General features: G+C 39.6%; 1 protein-coding gene across 5 annotated transcripts in view; it reads left to right on the forward strand.

Moving 5' to 3' along the window:
• Nucleotides 1-16307, forward strand: part of HS3ST5 (heparan sulfate-glucosamine 3-sulfotransferase 5) — a 358640-nt gene that overhangs the window by 322569 nt on the left and 19764 nt on the right. For all 5 annotated transcript variants that reach the window (XR_008618369.1, XR_008618370.1, XR_008618371.1 and 2 more), the window contains exon 3: nt 9059-9172. The gene's annotated coding sequence lies outside the window, so the exon portion shown is untranslated. The remainder of the gene's footprint in view (nt 1-9058; nt 9173-16307) is intronic.

The following is a 16307-nucleotide window of genomic DNA, read 5'->3' on the forward strand; positions in this document are numbered from 1 at the left end:
GGGGTGGGATAGGGAGGGTGGGAGGGAGGGAGAGGCAAGAGGGAAGAGATATGGGGACATATGTATATGTATAACTGATTCACTTTGTTATACAGCAGAAACTAACACACCATTGTAAAGCAATTATACTCCAATAAAGATGTAAAAAAAAAAAAAAAAAAAGAATTCAGGAGAAATACATGAGGAACTGAAATTAGGTAACAGTAATAAAGGCCCGGGATGCTCTAGATTCAGAAAACTGTGGACTGGCTGCTTTAACTTCTGTCCTAAAGAAAGCATCAGGCTTTATTTTTAGAAACCAATTGAAAATACTAAGGGACAAAGCTTCTCTTCATTAAGGAGAACAAACCTGGTTGCCGGAAAATATGTCTGCTCTCACTAACAGAGTTAATAAGAGCTGTCATTTGAAGATATTAGAGCCAAGGAGGACAAAAGGAAAAGCCTACATCACAATTAGATTGCCCCAAAGGGTATGATAGCATTTCACACTCAGAGTAAAAGCTGTAAAGGGCAAAGTCAGAGAAATGCTAGTAATGGCCCTGTCAGCACTCAGTGTTAACACTCAGATGCAAGATAGAAAGATTCCGTAACCTCAGATTCTTAGAAGGTTTGGGGGGGCAGTGCCCTTCATGTGAAATTGTTATGGACTGAGGAGTAGTTTTTATTAAATATAAATAATGGATTATAACTTGCCTTAAAACATGTTCCAATATGATGTTAAGAACCATGACTGAGAAATGAAAATTCAATCCAATACAAAACTTGACAAACCGGGGCTATATCTCATCCATACCACCCTCTGGAGAAGGTATGAGCAGACAAAAGTATATATCTAGAAGCTTCTGAATAAAAATAAATGTCTTGTATTTCTTGTCACAGACTTTCACTCCAAACAAATACATTTGGCTTTGAGCAGAACATCTGGCCAATTTGGTCCAAAGTTCCATCAGTCATAGGAATGCTCCCAGGCAGCTGGATTAATGATCTTTTTAATGTATTGACTCTCCATTTAGGTGTCAGGATTTTATTCAAGGGCATAAGTGACTTCTTAAGAAAGTAGGTTCTTTGATGGGTGTGTTAACTCTTTTATTTCCTGACTTTGAAGCAGCATACACTACTCTAGATTTGCACCATCACCAAACATTTATTGAGGAGACAAAACCCAAATACAGAAGAGCATGCACTGAAATAACAAAGGGGCATAAACTATGTACCAAATGAATGCTCAGGACAATAAATGCCACAGAAAGAGGTAACTGCTCTGGAAAAGTCAAGAAAAAATTCACAGAGAATGCAGACATGAAGTGAGTTTGAAAGTACTAGAAGAATTGGATAAATAAAGAAGAGGAATACAGACATCCAAGGTAAGGAAAATATGTCAGCAAAAATCTAGAGTTGGAATTCATCTGGCTTGTCTTATTTGAATTACAATGCAGGATTCCTGTACTAGATATATTGAAAAATAAATTTGGAAAGACGATTAAGAGCAAAATGATGTCGTTCTTGAATGTCAGGTTTAGCAATTTGTACTCAACCTGTAGATGAAGAGATTGATGATTTAGAAAGTTTGAAGGGATATCTGTGAATGAGATGTGTTGGAAGAATGAAAACTGAAAAATCAGTAAGACGACTTCAATAATCCAAGCCAGCCAAACCAAATTCACACACTAGTGGCCCAATCTGGCCCACAGCAGATTTTATTTGGCCTACATGCTTATTTTTATGAGAGATTATTGACATATTACATTGTGCAAGTTTAAGGTGTATAACCTGTTATATATGGATACAGTTATATTCAATATATTGCAGTATGATTACCACTGTCATGTTAATTAACACCCTTGTCACGTCACATGATTATCATTTCTTTTTTGTGGTAAGAACATCTACAATCTAGTCTCTTAACAACTTTAAAGCATGTAATACAGTATTGTTGGCTATAATCACTATGCTGTGCCTTAGATCTCCAGAACTTATTCATCTTCTAGTTGTAAGTTTGTACCCTTTGACCAAAATCTCACCAGTTCCTCCCACCCTCCAGCCCCTGGTAACCGTCATTCTCTTCTCTGTTTCTATGAGTTCAGCTTTTTTTACATTCCACATAGGTGTGATATCATACTGTATTTGTCTTTCTCTGTTTGACTTATCTGGCTTAGCATAATGCCCTCAAGGGCCACCCATGTTTCCACAAATGCCTACATACTTTTAAAAAAATTCAAAATAAGTTGCCAACATTTAAAATGGGGATATTTCCCACTAAAACCCCAATTTCCAATTTTTCCAGAAAGGCTGTTTTAAGACCCTCATAGTCCCTAAGGCCTAGGCACTGAGTTTGCAGACCCCATCCCACTTTCTATCAAACATTCCTAAGTGAAACCAAATCCAACATTAAATATAATTTATACCCAACTTCCTAGAAGTTGATTTGCATTTGATTAGTTGGCAACAATTTAGTGTTTGCAGACATTTAATTAAAACATTTATCAATTTCAATTTGCAGTTTTGTTTTTAAAGCCAAAATTCTTTTTTTGATTCTAGGTAAAGATAAACTCGGCAGAGGAACTCGGTTTTAGGGGGACTTGGTTTCAGGGTGAATTTGGTCATTTGAAAGCCATCACTGTCTGCTGCAAAGCATACCTTTTGAGAAGGTGCTGGAACCAGAAACTGGGGCAGCAGTTGAGGGCAGAGCCCTGTTGTACAAGATGGCAGTTAAAATCCCACTGTTAAAAGGAAAAATTCCAATGAAGAGACGTTTCTCAAGATGAGTTGCAAAGAGGAAAAAGCATTTGCCCACAGACAAATTGCAAGTGTGCCTTCCAGGCAAGGAAGCCAAATGAGCAGAAGCAAGGAAGCCTGAATTGTCAGGGTTTATAGTAAGATAACAAAAGTTTAGTGCATGACTAAAGGACAGGCGGGGGTGTTGGCAGGGAAGGGCTGGCTTTGAAGGGCTGGAATGAAGAGCCTGGCAGTGTAGGCTGGAAGCGGCTTGTAAAGCTGGGGAAGGAAGTGGGGAGGAGGTGAATAGTCTCAAGCCTTGAAATACCTTAATTAGATATGCACTTTAAAAATCTGACCCTAGGCTATTTGGACTATAGACTCAAGTGGGATACTAGCCTAGCAAAGAGCTAGGAAGACACCATTATATACATTTCATCAGTGGTTTCCAAAGTGAGAAGAATGTACCCTAGGAGGGGTACAAGTGTATCCATTATGGTTCAGAAAGGAAATTTCAGAAATTCTGTTGATATGTATTTGTTATATTGTCATCTGAAAAAAATAAGGCTTAATAGCATTTAATATATGGATTAATAGGGGGACCTTCACTTGGTTTGTGTCCCAGAGGGACACATGCTGCTTATCGTGCTGGAGGAGTAGAGAGAGTTCTACACTGTAGAAGAGATTTTGCAGCCAGAGCTGCTCCAGGTCTTTCCTCAAAACCTCCACCCTTAGCAGGAGTGTCCTTTCTCACAACCCTCCAACCCTCACCTTTAGCAGGAGTTAACATAAATCTTTAAGTTAAAGCGTCCAGAAATAAGAAAGGAAGATACAAACAAACCAAAAAAAAACCAGATGGAGCCAGCTGGGACCAAGATGGTGAGGAATCTGACCTCCAACAGACCCTGAGTCTCATTATACGCTGATTTTACTACATTAACATATTAAAAGACACACCTACTGGTGGCCATGACTAGACATTAAGGACCAGAAAAGGATAAAAAGTGGGTGGCACCCTACTCCCTCAAAAAAGCCCTGTCCCTTCCCCAGTAGACTAATGTAGATGCCTCCCCATCATTAGCCTCACTCCTCCTCCTCCTCTCTTTGTTTTTACTCTAAAATTAAATCCCTCTCTCCGGGTGGGAGAGAAGTTAACCTGTGAATTAGTTCCCGCTTCTCCATTCTTTGGCCACTGAATAAAACTTGTGCTGTAATTGGCTGCTCAAACCCAAACAGAAAATGAGCCTCCCCACTGCCAGGCAGAGAGCCTTTGTCGGGGCTAGGGCCCTAGCAGAGTCTATAGGAATTAATTTGGTAACATTGTTAGGACACTCCTCACCTCACATACTTTAAAGTGCCTATTTCAGCGAACATGTGCCCAGTTAAGTGGATTCATGGATTATATTATCTAATTTAAACCAAACTCACCCTCACCAAGTGAATACATGATTTATAAAAGATAAATCATGTGAAAGTAGTAAGATGTTTAAGTAACAATATTGTTACTCACAATAGGAGTAAATCTCAGAAACTTCACATTGAGCAAGAGAGGGCAGGCACAAGGAGGATATGCTATTTGGCTGCTGCCATATAAAGTTCAAAACAAGTAAAACTCAACTGTGGTGTCAGAGGTCAGGCTAGTGATTATCCTTGGCAGTGAGGGAGGAGAGAATAGTGACCAGGAGAGGGTACAAGGGGAGCTTCTGAGGCACTGGTCGTGTTCTATTTCCTGCTTCTAATTTAAGTTACACGATTACACAGCTATGTTCACTTTGTGAAAATTCATGAAGCTGGACCTTCACGATTTGTCTTCTTTTCTCCTTGCATGTTATTGTTAAATAAAAAAGTTTACTTACAAAAACTTTTTTTTTTTTTTGTGGTATGTGGGCCTCCCTCTGCTGCGGCCTCTCCCGTTGCGGAGCACAGGCTCCGGACGCGCAGGCCCAGCGGCCATGGCCCACGGGCCCAGCCGCTCCGCGGCACGTGGGATCCCCCCAGACCGGGGCGCGAACCCGGCTCCCCTGCATCGGCAGGCGGACGCGCAACCACCGCGCCACCAGGGAAGCCCCTACAAAAACTTTTTTAAAGTCAGATGTTTAATAATAAAGTCTCAAGTACATTGACAAATTTCTATAATGTGTGAGAAAATTGCTTTTGTGCTGTTAAAAACACAACTTTTAAGATATTGTTTTGGGGAATTCCCTGTGGTCCATTGGCTAGGACTTGGCGCTTTCACTGCCAGGGGCCCAGGTTCAATCCCTGGTCGGGAAACTAAGGTCCCACAAGCCATGCGTCACAGCCAGAAAAATAAAATTAAAAAAATAAATAAAATTTTAAAAATTATTGTTTTGTTCAATTTTACCTCCTCTAAAATTTTATTTATAATATATAAAATATTAGATAAATAGTGCATGAATTAATTTCATCAAATATAAAAATATATATACTGGGGAGTTTGAACTCATCAGTTAACTGATGGGGATATGCCATAAAAAAAAATCTCATCAGTTCAAGCAAAGGTTGATAAAGAGTGTGAATTCCCAGTAGTATTGGGGATGAGAGAAGGAAAGTAGAGTCACTGGTGGCTCCCAGGTTTCAGTGTGGGCTCTGAGAGGCTGGTAATGTCCTTCACCAAGACAGAACTCAGGAAGACAATGGCTATGGAGAAGGTGCAGACATTTAGCACCTAAAATCATTAATTTATTATTTTCTGAAGCCACCCAAAGAAGAGTCACACCTAAGAGGAAATCTTAACTAATTAATGTTATATACTCACGGTTATACACTGCTTTTGAAAGATGGTCTAGGAAAAATTATTCTCAAATCAAGTACTGTAATTATTTTTATAAGTGTGGGAAAAGGTGCGCAGTATTTTATTATCAGGTCTATGAAAAAGGGCAGTATAATTAATCATCAATTATATTCTTAAAATTAGGCTTCTTTTAAAACATAACAGGCAAAGAAATGCATTCATTTTTAATTGAGGCTTTAAGAATATGTTTTAAATTAACATCATGAAAATGTTATTAAGACAAAAATCATTTGCACTGCCCACAAAAGACGCTGTTCTCAGTAATGTGCATCAAGTGTATTGTCTCTAATAAGACTTTGACCTTTCTTAGCTTTTTTTTTTTTAATCTAAAAAGCTTCTATTTCTTTACAAATATTTATCCCATGTGCCTCATGAGGATAATTCTTTGAGAGATGAAACCACAAAAAGATGCCTGCCTTTCCCTCAGGTCACACCGTGATGGACTAAGTGGTACATGCAGTGAGGGACAACCCAGGGGAGACTTCACAGTGTCCGTGTTGCTCCCTTTACTACAGTAAAAAATTATTCTACAAAGGTATGAAAGGCTATGGGAGGCCTTAAAATGTGTTGGAGGACAAGAAAAATACCCCCAAAGAAGAAAGGAGACTATTGGTGGAAGAAAAAGAAAAATGGCTCCAGCATTTGAAGGATCACACTCCACCATCATCTCTCACTCTTATTCGATGTGTTTTCTTTCTCTTACATTCACTCTCTGTAACTGATTGAAGTTTCCCTTCACTTCCTTCCCTTCTTTTTCTTCCTTCCTTCTTCTTTGTTTTCTCCATAGTCATTAACTGATTGCTGACTATAGGTGGGTACAGTGCTGGCATTAGGGACACCAACATAAGTAGGACCCAGTTCCTACCCTCAAGGAGACTACAGTTTAGTAAGGAACTTTAGTCAAGGAAAGACATATCTTTTATACATTTTTTTTGGCCCACAAAGCATTAGGACTTTTTAGTTTGACCAGGAAATTGCCAATATTTTTGCTTTGAAATCTTAAAACACTGATAGATTGGCTTCTTGGACTGGTCTTTTAGGGATTTAGGTAAATCCCTTTCACAAAGGACTGAAAGGCAAGGCAAGTTGGCTTTACCTGTGGATGATGCCTTTCCAAGGCTGGGAGTGATTTTTTAATATAATTATTTTTGTTGATACTGATGCATACAGTAAACATTTCAGAGTGCCATACTAAAACCCCAGGCTTGGGCTTCCCTGGTGGCGCAGTGGTTGAGAATCCACTTGCCGATGCAGGGCACATGGGTTCGTGCCCTGGTCTGGAAAGATCCCACATGCCGCGGAGCGGCTGGGCCCGTGAGCCATGGCCGCTGAGCCTGCGCGTCCGGAGCCTGCGCTCCGCAACGGGAGAGGCCACAACAGTGAGAGGCCCGCATACCGAAAAACAAACAAACAAAAAAACAAAACCCCAGGCTCAGAGGTATATAACTTTAAAAATCCTAGTTATTTTTCTCCCCTCCCTCACATTTTTGGTCATTCCAAGACTGTTCGGGATAACATATCACAGGCACAAGCAAGCATGCTTTCCTTCTTTTTTTTTTTTTTTTATTTTAAATTTTTATTTATTTATTTATTTACTTTTGGCTGCGTTGGGTCTTTGTTGCTGCATGCGGGCTTTCTCTAGTTGCAGTGAGCAGGGGCTACTCTTCGTTGTGGTGCGGAGGCTTCTCATGGCGGTGGCTTCTCTTGTTGCGGAGCACGGGCTCTAGGTGTGCAGGCCTCAGTAGTCGTGGCACACAGGCTTCAGTAGTTGTGGCGGGTGGGCTCTAGAGTGCAAACTCAGTTAGCTGTGGCACACGAGCTTAGTTGCCCTGTGGCATGTGGGATCTTCCCGGACCAGGGCTTGAACCCGTGTCCCCTGCATTGGCAGGCAGATTCCCAACCACTGCACCACCAGGGAAGCCTGCATGCTTTCCTTCTAATGGGCACTGCAATGTTTCTATAATTTCCCTCCTTATTCCTCAGCTAGCTATTAAAGTTGGAAGATCTGAACTTTCCCTGCATGGGCCAGAGATTTCTGGGAGATTCACATTGCACTGGGGTCTGAATACAGAAACCACCCTGCTGTTTGCAAGATCCAAGACTTAGATTGGATGTAATGAAATAGATGAGTGAACTTCAGCCAAATGCACCTGAGAGTCCTCCCTCAGGGCTCTGTGTTGTATAACGTGGTTTGATGCGGTTGGGAAAATGGGGCACTCCCTGGGATGCTTCTGTTGCCCAGCACAGAGTAAGTATCTTCCAATGACATAGTCAAATGAAAGGGAACCACAGTCACTGCGCAGATGAAGCAGATTTTTGCCTAGATGAAGCAGATTTTTGCCTAGTGACCTGCTGTAAAATGTAATCAGAGCTTTCCTTTAATGGACTGAAAATCGAAACCAATTTGAAAACTGACCCAAACCACAGTTCAGTTCAGACTATGAGAGAAGCTATTGTCTCTAATGTACTTCACCTCTTCCCTGAAACAAGCCCTGGTGCTTTCAAAAAAGTTAAAATTATGCCCAGGCAACAAAACTATAAATGGCCTGCCTTTAAAGGAGCAGACTTCAAAATGATATCCTGAATCCTTACCCTCAGCAAGATAAAACCACAGACATTGGAGAAGCATGGCTGCTAATGTTCAGGCAAAAGATCTGGAGAAGTAAGGAAAGAGAATCTTTAATAAATTGATACTTATTAAAATAATAATGAGAGGAGTTTCAGGTGCTTTTCATAGACTGATTCAGGAGAACAGTACAAATTCCCAAATGCCCATGCACAGAGGGAAGGAGTCTCTATTTCCCAGCAGGAGATGCACGGATATAATGGGACTGCCCATGAATTCCAGAGCCTAGAAAATCAAACTGAAGGTACAGTGTGTGTGAACAGCAGGGATGGTAGCTCTATGATCTTATAGATCTTCCTCAACTTAACAGTGGGGTTAAGTTCCAATAAACCCATCGTAAGTTGAAAATAGTGTAAATTGAAAAGGCACTTAATACACCTAAACTACCAAACATCATAGCTTAGCCTAGCCTACCTTAAACGTGCTCAGAACACTTACATTAGCCTACAGTTGGGCAAGATCATCTAACGCAAAATCTATTTTACAATAAAGTGTTGAATAACTCATGTAATTGATTGAATACTGTACAGAAAGTGAAAAACAGAGTGGCTGTATGGAAACAGCATGGTTTTAAGTGTGTTGGTTGTTTACCCTCGTGATCTCACGGCCATTGAGGAGCTGCAGCTCATTGCCATTGCCCAGCATCGTGAGAGAGTATTGTACTACATATCACTAGCCCGGAAAAAGATCAAAATTAACAATTTTGATTAACAATTTTGATTAACAATTCCAAGTATTGTTTCTACTGAATACATACGACTTTCGAACTGCATAAAGTTGAAAAATCGTGAGTCAAACCATTGTAAGTTGGGGACCATCTGTAAATGGTTAGACTGGGAAGGAATTAGTTTTTGGGAAAAAAAAATAGAGGTAGCCCAAATTAACCAAAATATTGCTTTCTTCAGCTGAATCATCTGCCACCCCATATGGTTACATGAAAGTCCTGAGCAGACTGACAAGAAAAACTAGAGAAATTTCTCAAATCATATGTGGAAAGAAAACATACAAGAACATCTAAGGTAGGCTACAAGCCAATGGATTTTTTTGTGCTGTGGAGATGAGGAACAGGAGGGGCAGATATGCATCAAACACTATTACATGCCGTAGGGCCTCATGGGGGGTTTTGTAACTAGGTGGGCCAGTTATTAATTGATTGGCTCACAGCTCCAAATCCACTCTTCTTTGCCCTGCCTTGTGACAGTGGAGCGGGTCCCTGTAAAATTATCTTCATTGCTGGCTGGATCATATAAGGCTTTGCCAATAGAGGGCACTAGAGAGACTCTTCAAGGCCAGAACAGGAGGCAGTGATTTTCCTTCCTTCTTCCGGTGGGACGTTTCCACTCTGCAGTTGGCAGATTTGGCACGCATGGTCAACCTACACCCTCCAGCAAGGTTCTCCAGCACCAGTGGGCCACATGTACCCTCTTCTCAGAGGTTCTGAAGCTCAACCTGGGGTTGAGGGAGGAGCTTCCTCTAAGTTTCTAGTTCCTTCTTGTTCACTCTCTTTCTGCCTAGGCATAGATTCTGCTTTACCTCTCGGAGTCCTTTTTCACTCTCTTTAGTTAACTGTCTGTTGCAAGTTAACAATTCTTCGTGTTAAATTTTCCCTTTTCAATTATTGGTGTGATTTCTGTCTCCATGAGGTCTGCATGGAGATAAAGCCTCCAAGGGTTACCATGGTCCAGGGTCTGGTACTTGGCTTTGCAGATCTGGAAACTCAAAGAATATGAAGAATTTAGAGCGTACTTTATCACTGGAACGACTTGAATTTCAATCCTGGTTCCACCACTTCCTAGCTTTGTAATCAAGAGCAACTTGTGTAAATAACAGTTCTACTTATAGGCAATGATTCATTCATTCAATACATATGTTTATTGAGAATCCTACCATGTATCAGGTATTATTGTAGACATTAAGGATATTGACAAAAATCCCTGCCCTCAAGGAGCTTATATTTTGGTAGGGGAAGACTGGCAAGAAATAAAAGCAGTATATGAAATACATAGTATGTTACATGGTCATAAGTTCTATGGGAAAAAATCAGGCAGGGAAGAGGATAGGAAGCATTGGGAAGTTGCTAGTTTAAATAGAATGATTGGGGAAAGCTTCTCCGTAAATATAACATTTGAGTCAACATCTGAAAGAGATGAGAGAATAACTGGGGGAAAGTATTCTAGGTTAGGGATTGTTCCCAAAAGTGCTGCTTCAAGGTTTCATGGGCCAGATCGGCTGGAGCAGACTGAGTGAGTGATAGGAAGGACTCCAAGAAACGAGATCAGAAAGATACCAAGGAGCAAGACTGTGAAACATGGAAATCTCTTAACCCAGGGCCAGGCACACACTCCCTAAATGGTAACTATAATAGTTACCCTTGGGACTGAGCTCCTAAAAAGGAGAGAAGTCCTCAGAGTGGGAATCACATCCTATTCACTTTTGAATATCTAGCACCTACGGTAGTGCCCAGCACAAAGAAAGTGCTGAATGAATGATGGACAAATTACTCCAATTACACACATGGGACTGCTATGTGAGGTCAGAAGATGAAGTTATTAATTTATAACATGTGATACACCTCTTGAATATACTAATTATGTCAGTCAGCTAACTAGGGCACTTCCTACCAGATATCAAGGTAGTTAGGTAGCATAATTAATCAAGAGAATACTGCTTAATAAGCGTGGAATAAGGTCAAAGAAAGCTGGAGAGTCTTAAGGGATGTTACTTGCAGTCCTGTCTTCCCTGCCCTGGCAATTTTACATATCAGAAGACATGCCAGGCTAGTAAGTTGGATCAAAGCAGGAAATGGAATAAGCACAAGGAAGGGATCTTGTTGGTTGCCTATCCAAGACTCATCCCTACCCCATAGTTCCTGGCTAACACATACCCAGGGGTTACCTGCTTCAAGGGGGGGCTGGGCCCCATCCCAGTCCCAAAAAGTGACTCACAATTGATCTAAACCAATCACAGTAATCCCATTTTCTTTGAAGGGATTACTTAGGCAAAAGCATATGATACCATTTTGACTAAGACTGAGGAGAGGATTTTGGAGGGTGGGATGGGACTACTGGAGAAGTTTTTTTTCACTCTTAAATGGATTTGCATGAGGAGAAGCCTGCTTTTCTGCCTCTTATACAGCTGTGTGCAGAGGTAACACTTGGGGCTATTAGCTCTCTTGTATCTATGCATGGACAAGCCTAAGGGTTAAAAGTCAATATGCTAAGGATGGCAGGACAGGAAAATGAAAAGAGCCTGGGTCCTTGTTCACATTATTGAGCTGCTAATTAATCAACCCTGGGAATGTCCTAACTCTGGAACTCTGTATATTATATGAAGTGATAAATTTGCTTATATTTAAAGCAATTTTGTTTGGATCTTATATCAGTTTGTTAGAGCTGTCATAATAATATACCACAGACTAGGTGGGTTAAACAACAGAAATTTATTTTCTCACAGTTCTGGAGGCTCGAAGTCCAAGATCAAGATGTTGGCAGGTTTGGTGTCTCCTGAGGCCTCTCTCCTTAGCTTGTAGTTGATCGCCTTCTTACTGTGCCCTTATGTGGTCCTTCCTCTGTGAGTGCATCCCTGGTATCCCTTCCTCTTCTTATAAAAACATAGGCCATATTGGATTAAGGCCTTATCCTTATGACCTTAGTTAACTTTAATTACCTCTTTAAAGGCCCTATCTCCAAATTCATATGTGGTTCTTATATCCATGTATGAACCACATATGAATTTGGGAAGGACACTATCACTGTTCATAACAGGTCTCTTCTTATAGATAATATACTATCTCTTAGGTGATAGTGAAAATTTTAGAGTGTCAGTGAAAACCAATTCTCACAACATTTTCTTTTTTATAAAATTTTTGAATTTTATTTTATTTTATACAGCAGCTTCTTATTAGTTATCTATTTTATACATATTAGTGTATATATGTCAATCCCAATCTCCCAATTCATCCCACCCCCCCAAACCACCCCATCCCACCACTTTCCCCCCTTGGTGTCCATACGTTTGTTCTCTACATCTGTCTCACAACATTTTCTAATAGTGACTATAGGTTGCCCATCAAATTTTCAGTTTGCATAATATAATCAGATGGTTAGACTAGATGAACTTTAAAGACCCTCCCAACTCTGAAATTCTATGAGTACATTTGTTTACTGTTAATATTTTTAAAATTATAATTATTTACATGATATACAAGTTGAATTACTACCAGCCTCAAGAAATACAAATGTCTTTTAAAAAAAAATGCAGCTAAAAGTGACTTTAACCACATCACATAAAAAATCCAGAAACAGAGAAGTTCCAGGGTTAGTTTAAAAAGTTGATTAATAAATCAACCGGGCCAAGAATTTTTTCTTCATTCTAGCCTGCCAGTTGTCAATGCTTCAGCACTTACCCCATGGTCACAAAATGACTGCAGCAGCCCCAGGTATAACATCACTACACAGCACCTCCACAGGCAAGACAAGGAAAAGGGAAACATCTTTGCTTCCTTCCATTTTTTTTAAGAATGAAGAAAGCCTTTCATAAAGCTTCCCTATTAGGCTTCTCACTGGTCAAACTTTTGTCATGTACTTACCATGACTGGTTTAAATTAGCAGACTTCCCCTCTCTTCTCTTTCATAGATCCAAGTAGCATATATGCCACATCAATCAAAGGCAAATGAGGAAAAGGAAACCAATTATGAGTCTTCCATGGGGTCAGCTTTCTCTAAAGCAGTTGCCTCTTGGAAAAGAGTTACCAAATCAAAGTTCCTTTAGCAAGGAGAAAAGGCAGGAACATCTGTTGGTTACAGATACAACAACCACATTAGACCAAATCAGACCTGACTGTAGAAATGAATATTTGATATCAAGATTGCCCTGGGAAATCTGAGGGACCACAGAGATGGTGACTACAGTGGTTTCCACTCTGCAGTTCCCTAGAAATATCGGAAGGTATTGATGGAATTTCCTAACTATTTTCAATATCTCGAAAACCCTAGGAGAAAAGTTTGCACAAACTAGCTAAAAGATTTTTTTGATCTGACCGAAATTCTATAAGGTCAGTATGTTAAGGATTGTTCTCTCATGCAAATCAGGAGCCCATATTGACCATTAAATATAGACTGAAGTAATAAAAGTTTTCAGTAAATTAATAACTAAATACATATATTTGAAAGACTTAAAACAAGGAATCCATGGAAGAAAAGTAGTTTTTAGATATGTTAATAATTATTTTAAGGTAATTTAAAAATAATTTTTAAAAATAATTTTAAAGGTCATTGGTGGGAGTAAAACATGAGAAATCCTTGATGCTCAAACCATTCCCTTCCTCAAGGAAATGTAAAGGATGTCAGCTATTCATGATTCAGCAGTGTTGTTCTCTCTAAAGAGATAAGAACTATTTACAGACATTAAACCATTCGACCTTAGTCTGTTTTATGCCTGGGCAGTTATCTTTCACATTGACCATATGCCCCCAAATTACTATCTTTCCATAACATTAACTCATGACACCACCGGGATTTCCTGAATATGGAAAATGCATTACTTAATCTAAATGGGATGTAGTAAAAGGCACCCCTGTTATCTTTTTTTCCTGTAGGAAAAGGACCAATCAACAAGGAGTACTTAAATTAAATTCTATCAACAATATATACTTATTTGATATCATAGACATTGGCATTTTATACCCTGTAGTCACCATCTGCTAATAGTAATTTAATTCTTTAATAAATAATACCAAGGAGAGTAAACATTAATGAAAATTGTGAACATTTTATGGGTCCTTCAGTTTTATTGTTCAATAGTGACAACTATACTTAATAATTTTAAAAGAGCATTAAGCAAAGTCAGAGAGTGATGATGAAAGGTGGTTACATGACTCTTGAATATTAGATGGCCAAAGGAAATATCAATTCTAGAAGTAGTGTCTGGGGAGAAGAATAAGCAGAGCAAAAATTGTCAGTATGTTTTGAGTATGTGTTCTGATGCTAATGTGATGGGGTAGGATGAAAACAATTGGCTAGAAAGAGAATGCACTGAGATTGCATCAACACCCTCAGCCTTGTGCCTTTTTATTAGGCTGGCCCTTTGTCCTGCTTGGCAACTAAAAGATGAAATTAGCCTCCTTAAGAATCATCTACAGAGAAGACGTTGATCTCAGATTGTTGGAAGACATCATGGGAAGAATTTTTTTATATTCCTTTTTTTTTTTTTAAGTGAATGACTATTGCTTTCATTCATACCCTGGTGAAGTGGACACTGAGCAAGGAATATATCTGATACTCCAGGAGGACAACTGTCCTAAGGAACTTTTTGGTTTCCGGGAACAAAGACTCAAACTAAGTCAAATGAGTCAGGGTATTAGGAACATCTAAATGGGATCAAGAAAAGGGAATGTCATAGATATACAGAAAGAGGAGTCAGAAGAGGGTCAAGGCTCAAGTGTCAGGAAGAATAAACTGAAGGGTGGGGCTTAATCCAAGATTTCTCAGGAGTCCTCAGCAGTGGGATGTCTTTGCTGCAGTGCTCCACAATTTACAAAGCACCACCATTTCTCCATATGCCTTCTCTATTTTCTTTTGAACTGGCTTCTTTACCCTCTAGTCTTTAATTCTTTTCTCCATCTTCAAGTGTCTGTTCATTTGTAACCATAGCTCATGTATAGTTTTACCTCACCCTGGACCTATTTCTATCTCACTCCCTTTCACTTTCTCTCCCCATTGCTAACACTTTATTCTCTTGGAATATCCCACTTGAAATGCCCAAGAGAGATCAGCTGATTGTCTCAGAGGATCTGTCCATGCCCAGGTCACTAAATAGCTCATACAGTTGACTGGCATCTCTAGTAAAACAACTAAATGAAGAGTACTCATTCAGAAGACACACCCATAGGTAGCTGCAGTATCTGATTTGCAGATCTTCACTGAGTCAATAAATTCAATAATCATTTCATGTAATGTAATCATAGTCTATACTTCTTTCAATTTAAAAATAAATGTTAACTGTTATGACAGATATTTTTCAAATGCACTGGAGTTGTTCTTGATGCAAGTAGTTTCTTTAATCAACACAATTTCAGTAGATCAAGATCCATTGGAATCTACCATCTTCTCTAACTCCAATGAAATAAACTCCCTGTGGAATCCATGAATCATGACTATCCACTATGTTGCTAATAAATTCTGTAGGAGACATTTCAAAATAAAGGGCAGTTTATTATTATTATTATTATTATTATTATTATTATTATTATTTAGAGAGATCATATTTATTAAATGTGCTGATGGTATTGAGGGGAATTAGAAGAAAGTACTCCAATGGACTAAGAGACCAGATTGAGACACAGGTCAATACTGATTACCATAAACCTACTGCACCCATTCCCCTGGCATTTTTTTTTTTAACATCTTCATTGGAGTATAATTACTTTACAATGGTGTGTTAGTTTCTGCTTTATAACAAAGTGAATCAGCTACACATATACATATATCCCCATATCTCTTCCCTCCTGTGTCTCCCTCCCTCCCATCCTCCCTATCCCACCCCTCTAGGTGGTCACAAAGCACCGAGCTGATCTCCCTGTGCTATGCGGCTCCTTCTCACTAGATATCGGTTTTACATTTATAGTGTATATATGTCCATGCCACTCTCTCACTTTGTCCCAGCTTACCCTTCCCCCACCCTGTGTCCTCAAGTCCATTCTCTAGTAGGTCTGTGTCTTTATTCCCATCCTGCCTCTAGGTTCTTCATGACCTTTTTTTTTTTTTTTTTTTAGATTCCATATATATGTGTTAGCATACAGTATTTGTTTTTCTTTCTCTGACTTACTTCACTCTGTATGACAGACTGTAGGTCCATCCACCTCACTACTAATAACTCAATTTTGTTTCTTCTTATGGCTGAGTAAGATTCCATTGAATATATGTGCCACATCTTCTTTATCCATTCGTCTGTCAATGGACACTTAGGTTGCTTCCATGTCCTGGCTATTGTAAATAGAGCTGCAGTGAACATTGTGGTACATGATTCTTTTTTTTTTTTTTTTTTTTTTTGTGTTACGTGGGCCTCACTGTTGTGGCCTCTCCCATTGCAGAGCACAGGCTCCGGACGCGCAGGCTCAGCGGCCATGGCTCACGGGCCCAGCCGCTCCGCAGCATG

The sequence above is a fragment of the Physeter macrocephalus genome, chromosome 10 (genome assembly GCF_002837175.3).
Source record: "Physeter macrocephalus isolate SW-GA chromosome 10, ASM283717v5, whole genome shotgun sequence".
Taxonomy (NCBI): domain Eukaryota; kingdom Metazoa; phylum Chordata; class Mammalia; order Artiodactyla; family Physeteridae; genus Physeter; species Physeter macrocephalus.